This window comes from Tursiops truncatus, chromosome 7 (assembly GCF_011762595.2).
Source record: "Tursiops truncatus isolate mTurTru1 chromosome 7, mTurTru1.mat.Y, whole genome shotgun sequence".
NCBI lineage: Eukaryota > Metazoa > Chordata > Mammalia > Artiodactyla > Delphinidae > Tursiops > Tursiops truncatus.
Genome location: NC_047040.1, coordinates 21,824,622 through 21,837,420, shown reverse-complemented (window position 1 = coordinate 21,837,420; position 12,799 = coordinate 21,824,622). Strand labels below are relative to the sequence as shown.

Below are 12,799 nucleotides of genomic sequence, written 5' to 3'. Positions count from 1 at the left end.
CACTCCCTTAAGAAATCTGAAGACTATTTTGACAGGATGGGTTCTTCAGCAAATAGTGTCCTCCTGTTTGTAGGATATATCATTGGATTTCTTCTTCTCATCTCAATTTCGAGAAGGAAATGTGACAAAAGTAGATTCGTAGGTGCCTGGAGCTGGGGCTAGGCATGGGAATTAGCTGTCAATGGGCACAGGGAATCTTACTGGGGTGATGAAAATACATGTGCTAAAAGTAGATCGTCGTGGTGGCTGCTTAACTTGGTAAAGTTACTGAAAATCACCGAGTTGTACACTTAAAATGGGTGAATTTTATGGTATGTAAATTACACTCCAAAAAAGTTTTTAAAACATCGATTGAAACGTAGGATTTCTTTATTCTTCTTTTACTTGTATTGTACCATCTTCTGATTTTGTTTCAGTGACATGCACTCAAGTGGCTGCAGCATATGCAGGGTGCCCTCATTTCTTCATTTTTCTAAGAGGAAGTTTGCCTTTAAAACAGTAGTGGATTCTTTCTTCTACACCAGTAACCTCTGACAAAACCTACTATTTGTGTGACGCCACGCATGTGGTAGAGACAGAACAAATCTTTATTTACGACTGTGCCTTGTTTCTATTTGGACTTGCCATCGAGATAGAATTTTCTCAGAACCCAGGTAAACTTAAATGTTCAGGGCTTCCCTGGTGGTGCAGTGGTTGAGAGTCCGCCTGCCGCTGCAGGAGACGCGGGTTCGTGCCCCGGTCCGGGAAGATCCCACATGCCGCGGATCGGCTGGGCCCGTGAGCCATGGCCGCTGAGCCTGTGCGTCCGGAGCCTGCGCGTCCGGAGCCTGTGCTCCACAACGGGAGAGGACACAACAGTGAGAGGCCCCCGCGTACCGCACAAAAAAAAAAAAAAAAAAAAAGTTCAGTAACAAAAAGGAGCACATATATTTGTGAGTTTGGGGGTGTTATTTGGATGTTTTGTTACTGGAGAAGGTTAATGAGGAGCATGTGCAATTATGGAAATCTGAAGTGAATTGACTTCATTTGTTGAAATTATGGTTAAGCACAAAACAAATTTATCGGAGCCAGTCATTTAGAAAGGATTGAAATCAAAACAACTTAAGGGATAAGTTTGAAAAGCCAGTTTTGTTTCTAAGTGAAGAATGGCTTTTCTTTAAGAGGAATACACACATGAGAGACAATAACTGTCCTAGTCAAATCTCTTGCCTATTGAAAAACAAAAAATCTCATCCCTGATACAAAGTAACTTCTTGACCCCAAGGGTTACATTTAAATGAAGGTGGGCTGTTTTTCCTGAAAACCTTGGGCTTTTATCCTGTTCTTAATCTCTTTCAGTTCTGTTGGAGGCGAGGCCATTGATTAGGTGAACTTTGGAACTTTCTGCCTTAAGGGCCTGCAGTGTCTTTTACTATTTCATGGTCTTCTGTGGGTAGGTTGAATGGAGATAAATTACAGTAGTTTTGTTTCTTATCTTGATTTTATTTGGGGGGCATGAAATCCTTCCTATCTTCCCTTGAAAACAGCCGAGCTTGCAAAACCGCTACTCATTAAGCACAGGTGCTAGAAGGAAAAATAAACTGCCCCATGGACAGCCCTCATGGGTGGAATGTCTGGACAGTTGTCTAGAATTGACAGGGCCTTGCAACCAGGGGAAAAAAAAATCCTTGATAAGGGCTTTAAATTATGCCTTGAAAGCTAGCCAGTTTTCACTTAATCAGCATTTTGTTTATAGTTTAAGTTAGTTTATTATTTAATCAGCACTTTTAAAAGCCTTAATCGGTGTCCTTTGTTTTTTAACAGAAGTGCTTTTTCTCATTAGAGTGATGTAACTCCCAAAAGGCTTTGCAAAGGAGTCTTATTCTTCTAGTAAAGTGGAACAAACTACTGGGTAGCTGGACCGCTCACCCAGAACTCTATTATAGAACATTTCAGCTTTCCAAGATAGGTAGTAGTTTCTTAGAAAATTTTTATTTCTGTGTGCTGTTGCTCCTTTTTCCAATCTTGCTTTATTTTATGTAGGTGGCTTTAAAAGTTTATTTTGAAAGGCTGAAAATTTTTTTGAAAACTTAAAAGATTTTTGGGATTTAAATTATTTTCTATCTTTTTACATTCACATACTTTAAGCATCTTATATGCAGCTAACTTTGAAGGTTGCATCAGGTGCTTAAAAACAACCATAAACATTATCTCTTAAGTAAACTTTTATACTAACAATAGACTACTGTGATATAGGTGGCCAATAGACACTCTTTCTGTTGATTAATTCGTTATTAAAAATTAAGGACATATTCAACTGAATTATAGCAATAAAAGCATAATTACAACTATCCCTAAATTTAAGCCAAACTATTTTCTTGATAAATTTGATATAGTCTCTCATTAGCTGTAAAAATTTTACTGAGATGGAATGGATATTTCAAATCATTACTACGTTAAACATGAAAAATTAAGGCATGCATCAGCACCTGAACAAGGTCATAAAGGTTTCAGTACCTGTGGAGAAATACATCTAAACAGCTAGATTTTACTAAGTACTTTCTCTGAGCCAGACCCAGTACCAAGTACTTTATATTCAGTTTTTCATTCAACCATCAAGCACCCTCTGAGGGAAGTACTATTATCCTCTCACTCTTACAGATGAGGCTACAAGGCTTAGAAAAATAGCTAGAATGGAGCTTTCTGAATCACCAGCCTTGTAGAAATTGTAGTATCACTTAATGATCTCCCTCTGGAATAAAAATACGAGCAAAGCAATTGGCTAAAGGATTTTGTGAATGACTTTTTCAACATGAGACTAATGTATTCAGAAGATGTCACACAGAACTCTGCTAACTGACATGTTACCAGTTTTCCCCTGTTGTATCCAGGGCCATTCTTTTGCGAAACAATGTCCTTCAAACAACCTGTTTTGTTTTGGTACTTTGATTGCTACCTCTGACCCTGGACTAGACCACAAGCTTGATGGGGCAGAGTCTCTGTCTTGACACTTTTGAATGAAAGGAAAGAAGGACAGATGATAAACACTCAAATTTACAGTTAATGATTATTTATCCAGCCAGCCATATCACTAAGCGCTCTGCATATGTTATTTTAGTTTATGCTCAAAGCAACTGCCAGAAATAAATATCCATAGCCCCATTTTACTCTCTGAGACTCAGAAAGCTTAAAGATGGTCCTTAAGCTTTTTCAACGAAAGAGGGACAAAGCTGGAACTTAAAGTCTAGACACAAAATTCATGTTCCTTACCAAGACATACGAGGCTTCCCCCAAAGATTTTGCCCCATTTAAGTTATAAGAAATCTGAACAAATTCAATGGCGGTTACTTTTTTTCTTCCCCCAGGTCTTCATGCTGTGTTCTTCACTGCCTTGCTCTGCATCCGGGGCTGACCCCTTGGACTGTTTGGCAGACTCCTCTCCCTGCTGCAGGGGAGGAGCCCAAAGAGGCCAGGGTGCTTATTCCGAAGCCTGGCTTTAGGGCTACAGTTCTGGTGGCAGCTGCCTCTGTGTAAAACATGCATGCTCAGTGGGAGCCATATTGCCCTCAAGAGGGGAAAATTGGTTGTTGGTGGTGGGGGTGGGGGGGGGTGGGGGTGGGGGGTGGGGGTGGAAGCGGGGGAGGGGAGAGAAAAAAAAAAAAGCCTACCAACCCTACCTGATAAAATCTTATTCCTTAGTTGTTAATTTATCTCATCAGGTAGAATTTAAATTAGATTTAGTTCTTCTTGGAGGTGGGAATAATAACTAAAAAGAAATGGGGAGGAATAGTGTTCTGGATGAACAGCTCTTGCCAGGCGGTTTTCTGAAGCTCCAGTTCTGAAAAACTCCAGAACCGAGTTTTTCAACATAGGTACACGATATATCAAATTCAAAAGTATTTTCCTTTACTCATGAAAATCTTTGTCCTTTAATTGTCTCTTCTTTTTAAAATTTGGTTTTTAATTAGAGACTAATGAGAATTGTTTAAAGTTACAACTTAGAGAACTGATTTGAAAATTATGGCAAATTGTGATCCTGTTTGTTCCCAAATTATAAGAGACAATTTAAAAAATTTAAAAACATGGATATATTGTTTTCTTCCAATTTTTTTAAGCAGCTTCATTGAGGTATAGTTGACATATAATAAACTGCACAAACTTAAAGTATGCAATTTGATACACGTTGATATATATATATATATGTATATATACACACACACACACACTCAAGAACTGATCACCACTATTAAGAGAGTGAACAATATCCATTGCCCCCCAGAGTTTCTTTGCACCCTTTGGCAATCCCTCCCTCCTGATTTGCCTATCCCCAGGCAACCACTCATCTGTTTCCTGTCACTATGGGTTAGTTTGCACTTTCTAGAGCTTTATATAATTGGAACCACACAGTATATACTCATTTGTACTGACTTTCACTCAGAATAATTATTTTGAGATTCACCTACACTGTTGCTAGTATCAATAGTTCATTCTTTTCATTACTGAGTAGTATTCCATTGGCTATACCACAATACCTTTATCCATTCATCTGCTGATTTGAGTAGTTGCCAGTTTTTGGTGACTAGAAACAAAGCTACAATAAAAATTGTGTACAAGTCTTTGCATGGACATATACTTTCTTTTCTCTTGGGTAAATGTCTAGGAATGGAATAGTTGGATCATAAAATAGTAGATTTTTTTTAACATTTTTAAGAAAATGCAGAACGGTTTTCCTAAAAAGTTGTACCATTTTACTTCCCCACCAGCAATGTATGAGGAGTCCAGTTACTTAACATCCTGTCAGCACTTAGTTTGATCAGTGTTTTTAATTTTAGCCATATTGCTAGGTGTATAGTGACTTCTCTTTGTGGTTTTCATTTGCATTTACTTAGTGACTAGTGATGTTAGACATCTTTTCATGTGCATTTTGCCGTTTGTGTATCTCCTTTTGTGAAGTGGCTGTTCGAGTCTTTTCCTTGTTTTTTAGTTGGCTATTTGTTTTATATAGAGTTTTTTTGAAAATGCTATACATTCTATAGATACAAGTTGTTTATCAGATACTTGCTTTGAAAATATTTCTCCCAGTGTGTAGCTTGTCTTTTTTCCCCAATTGTGTCTTCTTTGAGGTGCAAAGTTTTCTATTTCTATTTTTGTTTTTGTTTTTTTGCGGTACGCGGCCTCTCACTGTTGCGGCCTCTCCCATTGCGGAGCACAGGCTCTGGATGCGCAGGCTCAGCGGCCATGGCTCACGGGCCCAGCCGCTCTGCGGCATGTGGGATCTTCCCGGACCGGGGCATGAACCCGTGTCCCCTGCATCGGCAGGCGGACTCTCAACCACTGCGCCACCAGGGAAGCCCCAAAGTTTTTTATTTTGATTAAGTACAGTTTATCAAATTTTTCTTATCTCATTTGTTTTGTGTCTCTCAAAGATCATCATCCCTTGTTGGCTGATATCCAGTGTCTTGAAGACCATGGTTTTATATACTTTTTCCAGAGGTTTCTCTCTCTCTCTCTCTCTCTCTCTCTCTCTCCCCCTCTCTTTGGTTGTTTCAAGTGAGACAGTAAGTTTGCTCCCTATTACTCTGTCTTAGCTGGAAGCAAGAATCCCTTTCAGTTTTCAGAGATTTTAAATATACTAACCAACAATTCGAAAAAATCCTATCCTCTGACACCTTACTTCAAATACAACTTGGAATTTCTGTATATATTTTAGACAGCTGGTTTTGTGTCTCTTATTTTGTGCCCAATAAAAGTATTACTTTTGACCATTTTTTGTTACATAACTTTTTGACTATTGTTGTAATATTTCCTTTTAGCTTATTATATCCTTTTCTACCTGTCTGCTCTTTGAGAACAAATTTTATTTCTCTTGGAACATGATGTCAAAGAATGAAGCTGGAGGAAAGTTTAAGCTTGAATCCTTAAGGGAAAGAAGACACCACAGGAAACAAAGGCTAGAACCACAGCTTCTCCAGGTGTTGAACTAAATGATTATTAAGTTAATTGGTAGGTAATTATGGGATCTATTATCATTTTACATAAGTAGTACCTAACTAAGGTGATATAAATTGTGTTCTGTGTGAAGTTGTTACTGATGATGATGGCTATCCCCACGTGCAAGTGAGAAAACCAACAGAAAGATGACGGTTATTAGTGACGATAGTAATGATTATAGGTCTCTGATTATTTTGACCCAATCTGATATTTTCTCCTCCTCATTTTTTTTTTTCTTTGTGGTACGCGGGCCTCTCACTGTTGTGGGCTCTCCTGTCGCAGAGCACAGGCTCCGGACGCGCAGGCTCAGCGGTCATGGCACACGGGCCCAGCCGCTCCACGGCATGTGGGATCTTCCCCGACCGGGGCACGAACCCGTGTCCCCTGCATCGGCAGGCGGACTCTCAACCACCGTGCCACCAGGGAAGCCCTCTCCTCCTCATTTTGATTACACTTATATTCTTTTCCACAGCGACTGGCATATTATTATAGCCCATTGAAAGAAATTTACACTGATTCTTTTCTCCCCAATAGCACTATATACTCTTTGATAGTAAGCACTGAATTTAGTCCTAGAAGGAAGACTTTTTTTTTCTGTCCTTTGAAGTTCTTTAAGGAGTATTGTGGAGACTGCTGGTTGTCCACCAAGATCCATGCTTTTCTTCCACAGTTAGTCCCATTGTGCATAACTAGACCACATTTTACAGGCCCCCTTGCTGTTAGGCATAGCAGTGGAAACAGTTCTCATCAGTGGAATGTGAGAAGTGATGTCTCCCTACTCTGTCTGGGACTTAATTCATTCAGCATGCCTGCTCCAGATTTTTTTATTCCTTCCCACCAGCTGAAATGCAGACATGGAAAGCACCCAGCTTTTACCAAGAAAATGATAAAAATGTCTTAGAAAAAGCCCGGGTCCTGAATCATCATGAAGAACACAGCTTCTCCACTGACCTAGACCTTTGACCCTGGGACTATTGCATGAGAAAGAAGTACACTCCTGGACTTCCCTGGTGGTGCAGTGGTTAAGAATCTGCCTGTCAATGCAGGGGACACGGGTTCGAGCCCTGGTCTGGGAAGATCCCACATGCTGTGGAGCAACAAAGCCCATGTGCCACAACTACTGAGCCTGCGTGCCACAACTACTGAAGCCCGTGAGCCTAGAGCCTGTGCTCCGCAACAAGAGAAGCCACCACAATGAGAATGCACTGCAAGGAAGAGTAGCCCCTGCTTGCGACAACTAGAGAAAGCTTGCGCACAGCAACGAGAAAGCCCGCACAGAGTAATGAAGACCCAACACAGCCAAAAATAAATAAATTAATCAATTAATTTAAAAAAAGAAAGAAATGCACTCCTTTATTCTTTAAGCCCCTGAGCTGTTGATCATCTTTGTGACAGCAGGCCTATCTGTCACATTAACCAATATACAGGACCTGTCACTGTCTTCCTTAGATGCCCAGTTGTTGAACTACTCTGTTCCTGGTGACTGCATGGGTTTTGTTTATCGGTTTTGCCCTGCTATTTGTAAGTCTGCTTCCATTTTTATTTCTTTTCCTGGCCCTCCATATACACACACAGAATTCAGCTTCTATGCTAAACTCTCCTGATATTCTCCATTTATTTAGAAATAATAAATTCAGGTTATCCATCAGATATTTTGAGCATCTGTTAAGAGCTCTGTTATGGGTAGAATTGTGTCCCCCCCACCAAATTCATATGTTGAAGTCCTAACCCCAAGTTCCTCAGAATGTGCCCTTACTTGAAGATAGAACCTTTACAGAGGCAACCAAGTTAAAACATGATCATTAGGGTGGGCCGTAATCCATTATGACTGGTGTCTTTGTAAAATGGGAAAATTCAGACAGACATGCACAGGAGAATGCCGTGTGGAAATAAAGGCAGCGATCAGGGTGATGTATGTACAATCCAAGGAATGCCAACGATTGCCATCAACCTACCAGAAGCTAGAGGAGGGGCATGGGACAGATGCTTCCCTCACAGCCATCAGAAGGAACCAACCCTGCTGACACCTTTATCTCAGACTTCTATCCTCCAGAACTGTGAGATGATACATATCTGTTGTTTAAGCCACCCAGTTAGTTGGGCTTTGTTACTGCAGCCCTAGCACACTAATGCATGCAGCTAGAGTATTAGTGCTAAGAAGAGTGTAGCAATGAGTTCAGATTAATATATGGAGCCCTAGAGCCATAACATAACATGACCAAAGGCACACTCCTAGTCAGATGAAGGGCTGTGATGTTGACTCTTCGGTCCATGCTCTTTCCTGCAGACGTTTCTGTGCCAAACATTGCACGTAGGAAACAAAGACAGGTAGACAGAGGTCTCACTCTTTTTTTTTTTTTTTTTGCATCTTTATTGGAGTATAATTGCTTTACAATGGTGTGTTAGTTTCTGCTTTATAACAAAGTGAATCAGTTATACACATACATATGTTCCCATATCTCTTCCCTCTTGCGTCTATGGAGGTGTCACTCTTAAAGAATGTAAAATTTAGTAGCAAATTGGCAGAGATGAAACAATCTGATTTACATACTATTGGCAAGTGTGTTCATTGCAAAAAGGTATACATGTGCACAGATTTTAGAAATGTAAATTGATGCATTGTTTTCAAAGGGCATTTTGGTAACCCTCAAAATGCACATTACTAAAACAAAGAAAACAAAGCATATGCATTTCCTCTACACTCTCCTGAAACCACACTGATATGATAGTTCAGAGAAAACAACAGTAAAAAACCACAAGAATGAAGAGAATAAGAAAGAAGACAGAAGATAAGAAATATCAACAAAACTCTGGAAGAAGGAAAGCAGACAGAGAAGTAATGACTGAGGTCACAGAAGAAGCCAATAAGAAGCAAGTTGATTCACATTCTAGAAACCTTAAAAAGCACAACAGTGGGAGGTACCGGGTACCTCTGACGGTGGGAAAGAAAAGTGGGGCTGAGAAGTGTTTGAAAGTCTCTATATAAGAAGCAACCAGACACCATCTTTAATCCCTCCCCTGTTCTACCCAGGCAAGGACTGCTCCACCCCTCCCTCACTTTGTCCAGGTAAGAGCCAGGAATTTTACTGTCTGGATAGATGGAACCAGACAAATCCTAAACATATTGTAGGAAGGTGTAGAGGTGAAGCACAGCTGAAAACAGGAGGATTGAGTGAAAGTCTACATGTTTAATCCCCATGTGGCAGATTGGAGAACTTCCTTCTGGATTTAGTTTCTTTGGAGAGAATGATCTGTAGTGTAATGAAATAGCTGGATCCCAAACCCAAGCACCTACACTGATGCCACTCAGTCAATAAGCTTCACCAGGTGCACAGAATTTCCAATCAGACCTTGAGATCGGTGCCTCAACCTCAGATATGAATGGACAGCCCACAATCATCAAGCAGTTGAGGAAAGCCTCTGTCTTGAAGAAAGATCAAAATGGACTTATAGAAAACAAAACAGAAAGATTTGAATAAGGGCAATAGAAAGAATAGAAGAAAACGAAAAACTAAAGCAAATTAAATCTGGCAAATCAGTGACTATAGAGAGAAAGAAGATACCGCAAGGGTACAACAAGAGTAGTCATCTATATGTGTGTGGGTATTCAGAGAGCAAGAAATAACTCTCAGAAATAAAAAAAAAAAAAAGAGAAGATTACAGGAAGAAATTCTGAATATTGATGTTATTAAAAATTATGGTAGAGGGGCTTCCCTGGTGGAGCAGTTGTTAAGAATCCGCCTGCCAATGCAGGGGACACGGGTTTGATCCCTGGTCTGGGAAGATCCCACATGCCGTGTAGCAGCTAAGCCTGTGCACCACAACTACTGAGCCCACATGCCACAACTACTGAAGCACGTGAACCTAGAGCTCGATTTCTAGATCAGAAATCAGAAAGGAGGACTAGCAGTTATTTCCAGAATGTGTTAATGATCTAATGTACATCTATGAAAAATGTACAAAATTATACCTCAGATATATTACATTAAGTAAAATTAAATGGACACTAGAAACAAAATGTGCATGCCTTTCAATGCATCAATTCTAAATTCCTCTATGTTTTAAGATAACCCTAACCCAGAGATCAGCAAACTTAGGAGCCAAATCTAGCCTGCGTTTTGTTTTGGGGTAGGCTGTGAGAAAGAACTGTTTTTAGATTTTTTTTTTTAATTGTTGAAACAAGTCAAAAGTATAATATTTTATGATAGAAAATTATATGAAATTCAACTTTCAGTGTTTATAAATTATTTTGTAATACCTCCATACCCATATTTTTCCATATTATCTATGGCTGCTTCCACTTTCGGCAGAGTTATGTACTGACAGAGACGATATGGATCACAAAACTGAAAATATTTACTGTTTGTCCCTTTAGGGAAAGGTCTGCTGACCCCTGGTATAGGGGTTTCAATTTCCATTGAAATTGTAGTCTGCTTGTTTCAGCTGTTTGGTTTTATCTTTCTGGAACTAAAGTATAAGCCCCCTAAGGGCAGGGATCATCCTTACATTTCTTTTGTATTCACCTTCCAAGCATGGAACACTGCATGGAACACATGACAGATGCTCAAACAATACCTGTTGGGAGGTTAGATGATGAAGTACCCACAAGCCAGAGGTGACAATTCCTGGGGTAAGTCAGTTCTCATGGTCACATAGAAGGGTTTGTTCAACCAGGGATTTTAGACCCTCAATTTGTTTTGATTTGTAAAGCTGTATTCTTTTTGGCCATTCTGCCAAATGACTTGTCCATTTTCATGATTCGTTTTTATGCTTTCTATTGGTTCAATATTGGACTTTTGCCTAAGCAGCAAACTTCAAAGAAAGCTCTCCTGTCAGAGTTGCTGATATGAAAGAAGACATTAAGGGTCAAATGACCACTTAGCGCATAAAACAATATGAGAGGAAATGTGGACACTATTTCGCGTTCACGACAAAAATGAGGATGCAGTGGAAAGTGAGATGGGAGAGCTTACTGCACTGTGCAAAAATCAAGTTACAAGCTGTCATTAACATTACAACACAAAAGAGCTCTTAGAAGGGCAATTATTATACGTAATTTATAGATACTTGCTTTAACTATTTTCATTTTTAGCTACACAGGAATATGATTAAGAATGTGTAGTACTACAGTCTAGTCAACTTTCCTTGTTATTCTAAGAAAAATATGATTTTGTATTGAAAAGTAACCCAACATTTTCTAACATCTCAGTGTATAATTACTGTCAGATGCTAAATATGTATAATCTGGTATAGGAAGCACTGATACAAATTAGGTTATTTATTACTTTTATTCTTGATTTGCCTTATGATTGCAGGAAAAGTATTTATTTTTATAACTTAATCATCCTCCTTTATAAAAACTGGATAAAATTCTAGCTGCCTATGTCATTAGCATATTGCAAACATGCATAAGTGGTCTACAGAGTGGCATTTATGACTTTTGGTTTCATGATATTTATCAATTAGCATTTTTATGTGATTACACTCTGGTCATATATTTGTGTGACCTTGCTATCTCTTTGTGCCTCAGTTTTCTTATTTGTAAAACAGAAATGTTGAATTAGATTACTCCTTGGGTGAAAACTTTTATGATTATAAAATAGCTCTTGCCAATTTACAATTTTTAAATGTCACTTAAAGATATCTGAATATAAAATAATAATGACAAAATTACACCTGCTAAGTATTCATGCACGCATTTTGCATATGTCAGAATATTAGAACATACATTTTGGCATGGAATACTATACATCCTCAACTTGCTTTTGTTTCTAAGTAAAAGAAAAGACAAAGAGCTGAAGTTTTACATCTTGCAAGAATAAAAATACTGTTTCTCCTCTCTGTTTAAGTAATCCAAGGATCTTTGTTACTCTACTTCATCATGTCCCACATTTGGAATCCCTGGAGGTGGGAAGTACAGCTCATAAAATAGCCATCTCTTCCCTGCCTGAGTTCTAAACAGATGAATGATGGGGGCAAAGATGAAGGAAGTGATTCAGTATGAGAGTCAGGTAAGTCTGCTAACTGTGCCCAGAATTAGGGAGTCTCATTTGCCTGTTATAGGTCCCGTTGGACTGGAGTGACCCACACAGGGCATGTGACAGCCCCAGCAAGGTCAACTGCATGGAAGAGCAGAGAAGCAATAAAGATTTCAATGGCCAGGCTCCATGCTTAGGGGAGAAAAATGGAACACAACCTTATCTGGTTCTTCTTACCAAATTTACAAATTCAGTAAGTCACTTCATTTCTCCAGAGGAGAGACAAAATGAGAAAACTGTCAAAGAGAGTTACCAGGACTGTGCTTGTGGAAAATCATTAGGTACAGAGTAAAGATGTCCCCTTTCTCTTTTTTTTTAAAACCCCACATTTGTTTATTTATTTATTTTTGGCTGTGTTGGGTCTTCGTTTCTGTGCGAGGGCTTTCTCTAGTTGTGGCAAGCGGGGGCCACTCTTCATCTCGGTGCGCGGGCCTCTCACTATCACAGCCTCTCTTGTTGCGGAGCACAGGCTCCAGACGCGCAGGCTCAGTAGTTGTGGCTCACGGGCCCAGTCGCTCCACGGCATGCGGGATCCTCCCAGACCAGGGCTCGAACCCATGTCCCCTGCATTAGCAGGCAGATTCTCAACCACTGTGCCACCAGGGAAGCCCCCCCTTTCTTAATCTAAAGTCATAATCATTACTAGCTATATTCTCTAGAAATAAACCTTTGTGAAATTTTTTAGATCTTAGAAAATGCCAAGATATGGCATGTAAAATAATTTGATACAACTTTTCAAGCAGATTTTTCTATAATGAAACCACTCTTGGTTATACATTTGCAGATGTTCT

General features: G+C 39.5%; 1 long non-coding RNA gene across 1 annotated transcript; it reads left to right on the top strand.

The window, feature by feature from the left end:
* Window positions 1-5,689: 5,689 nt before the first annotated feature.
* Window positions 5,690-12,151, top strand: LOC141279059 (uncharacterized). Its single transcript, XR_012332809.1, has 3 exons — window positions 5,690-5,982; window positions 10,502-10,600; window positions 11,820-12,151. It is a non-coding gene; the product is annotated as an uncharacterized lncRNA (long non-coding RNA).
* Window positions 12,152-12,799: the final 648 nt, after the last annotated feature.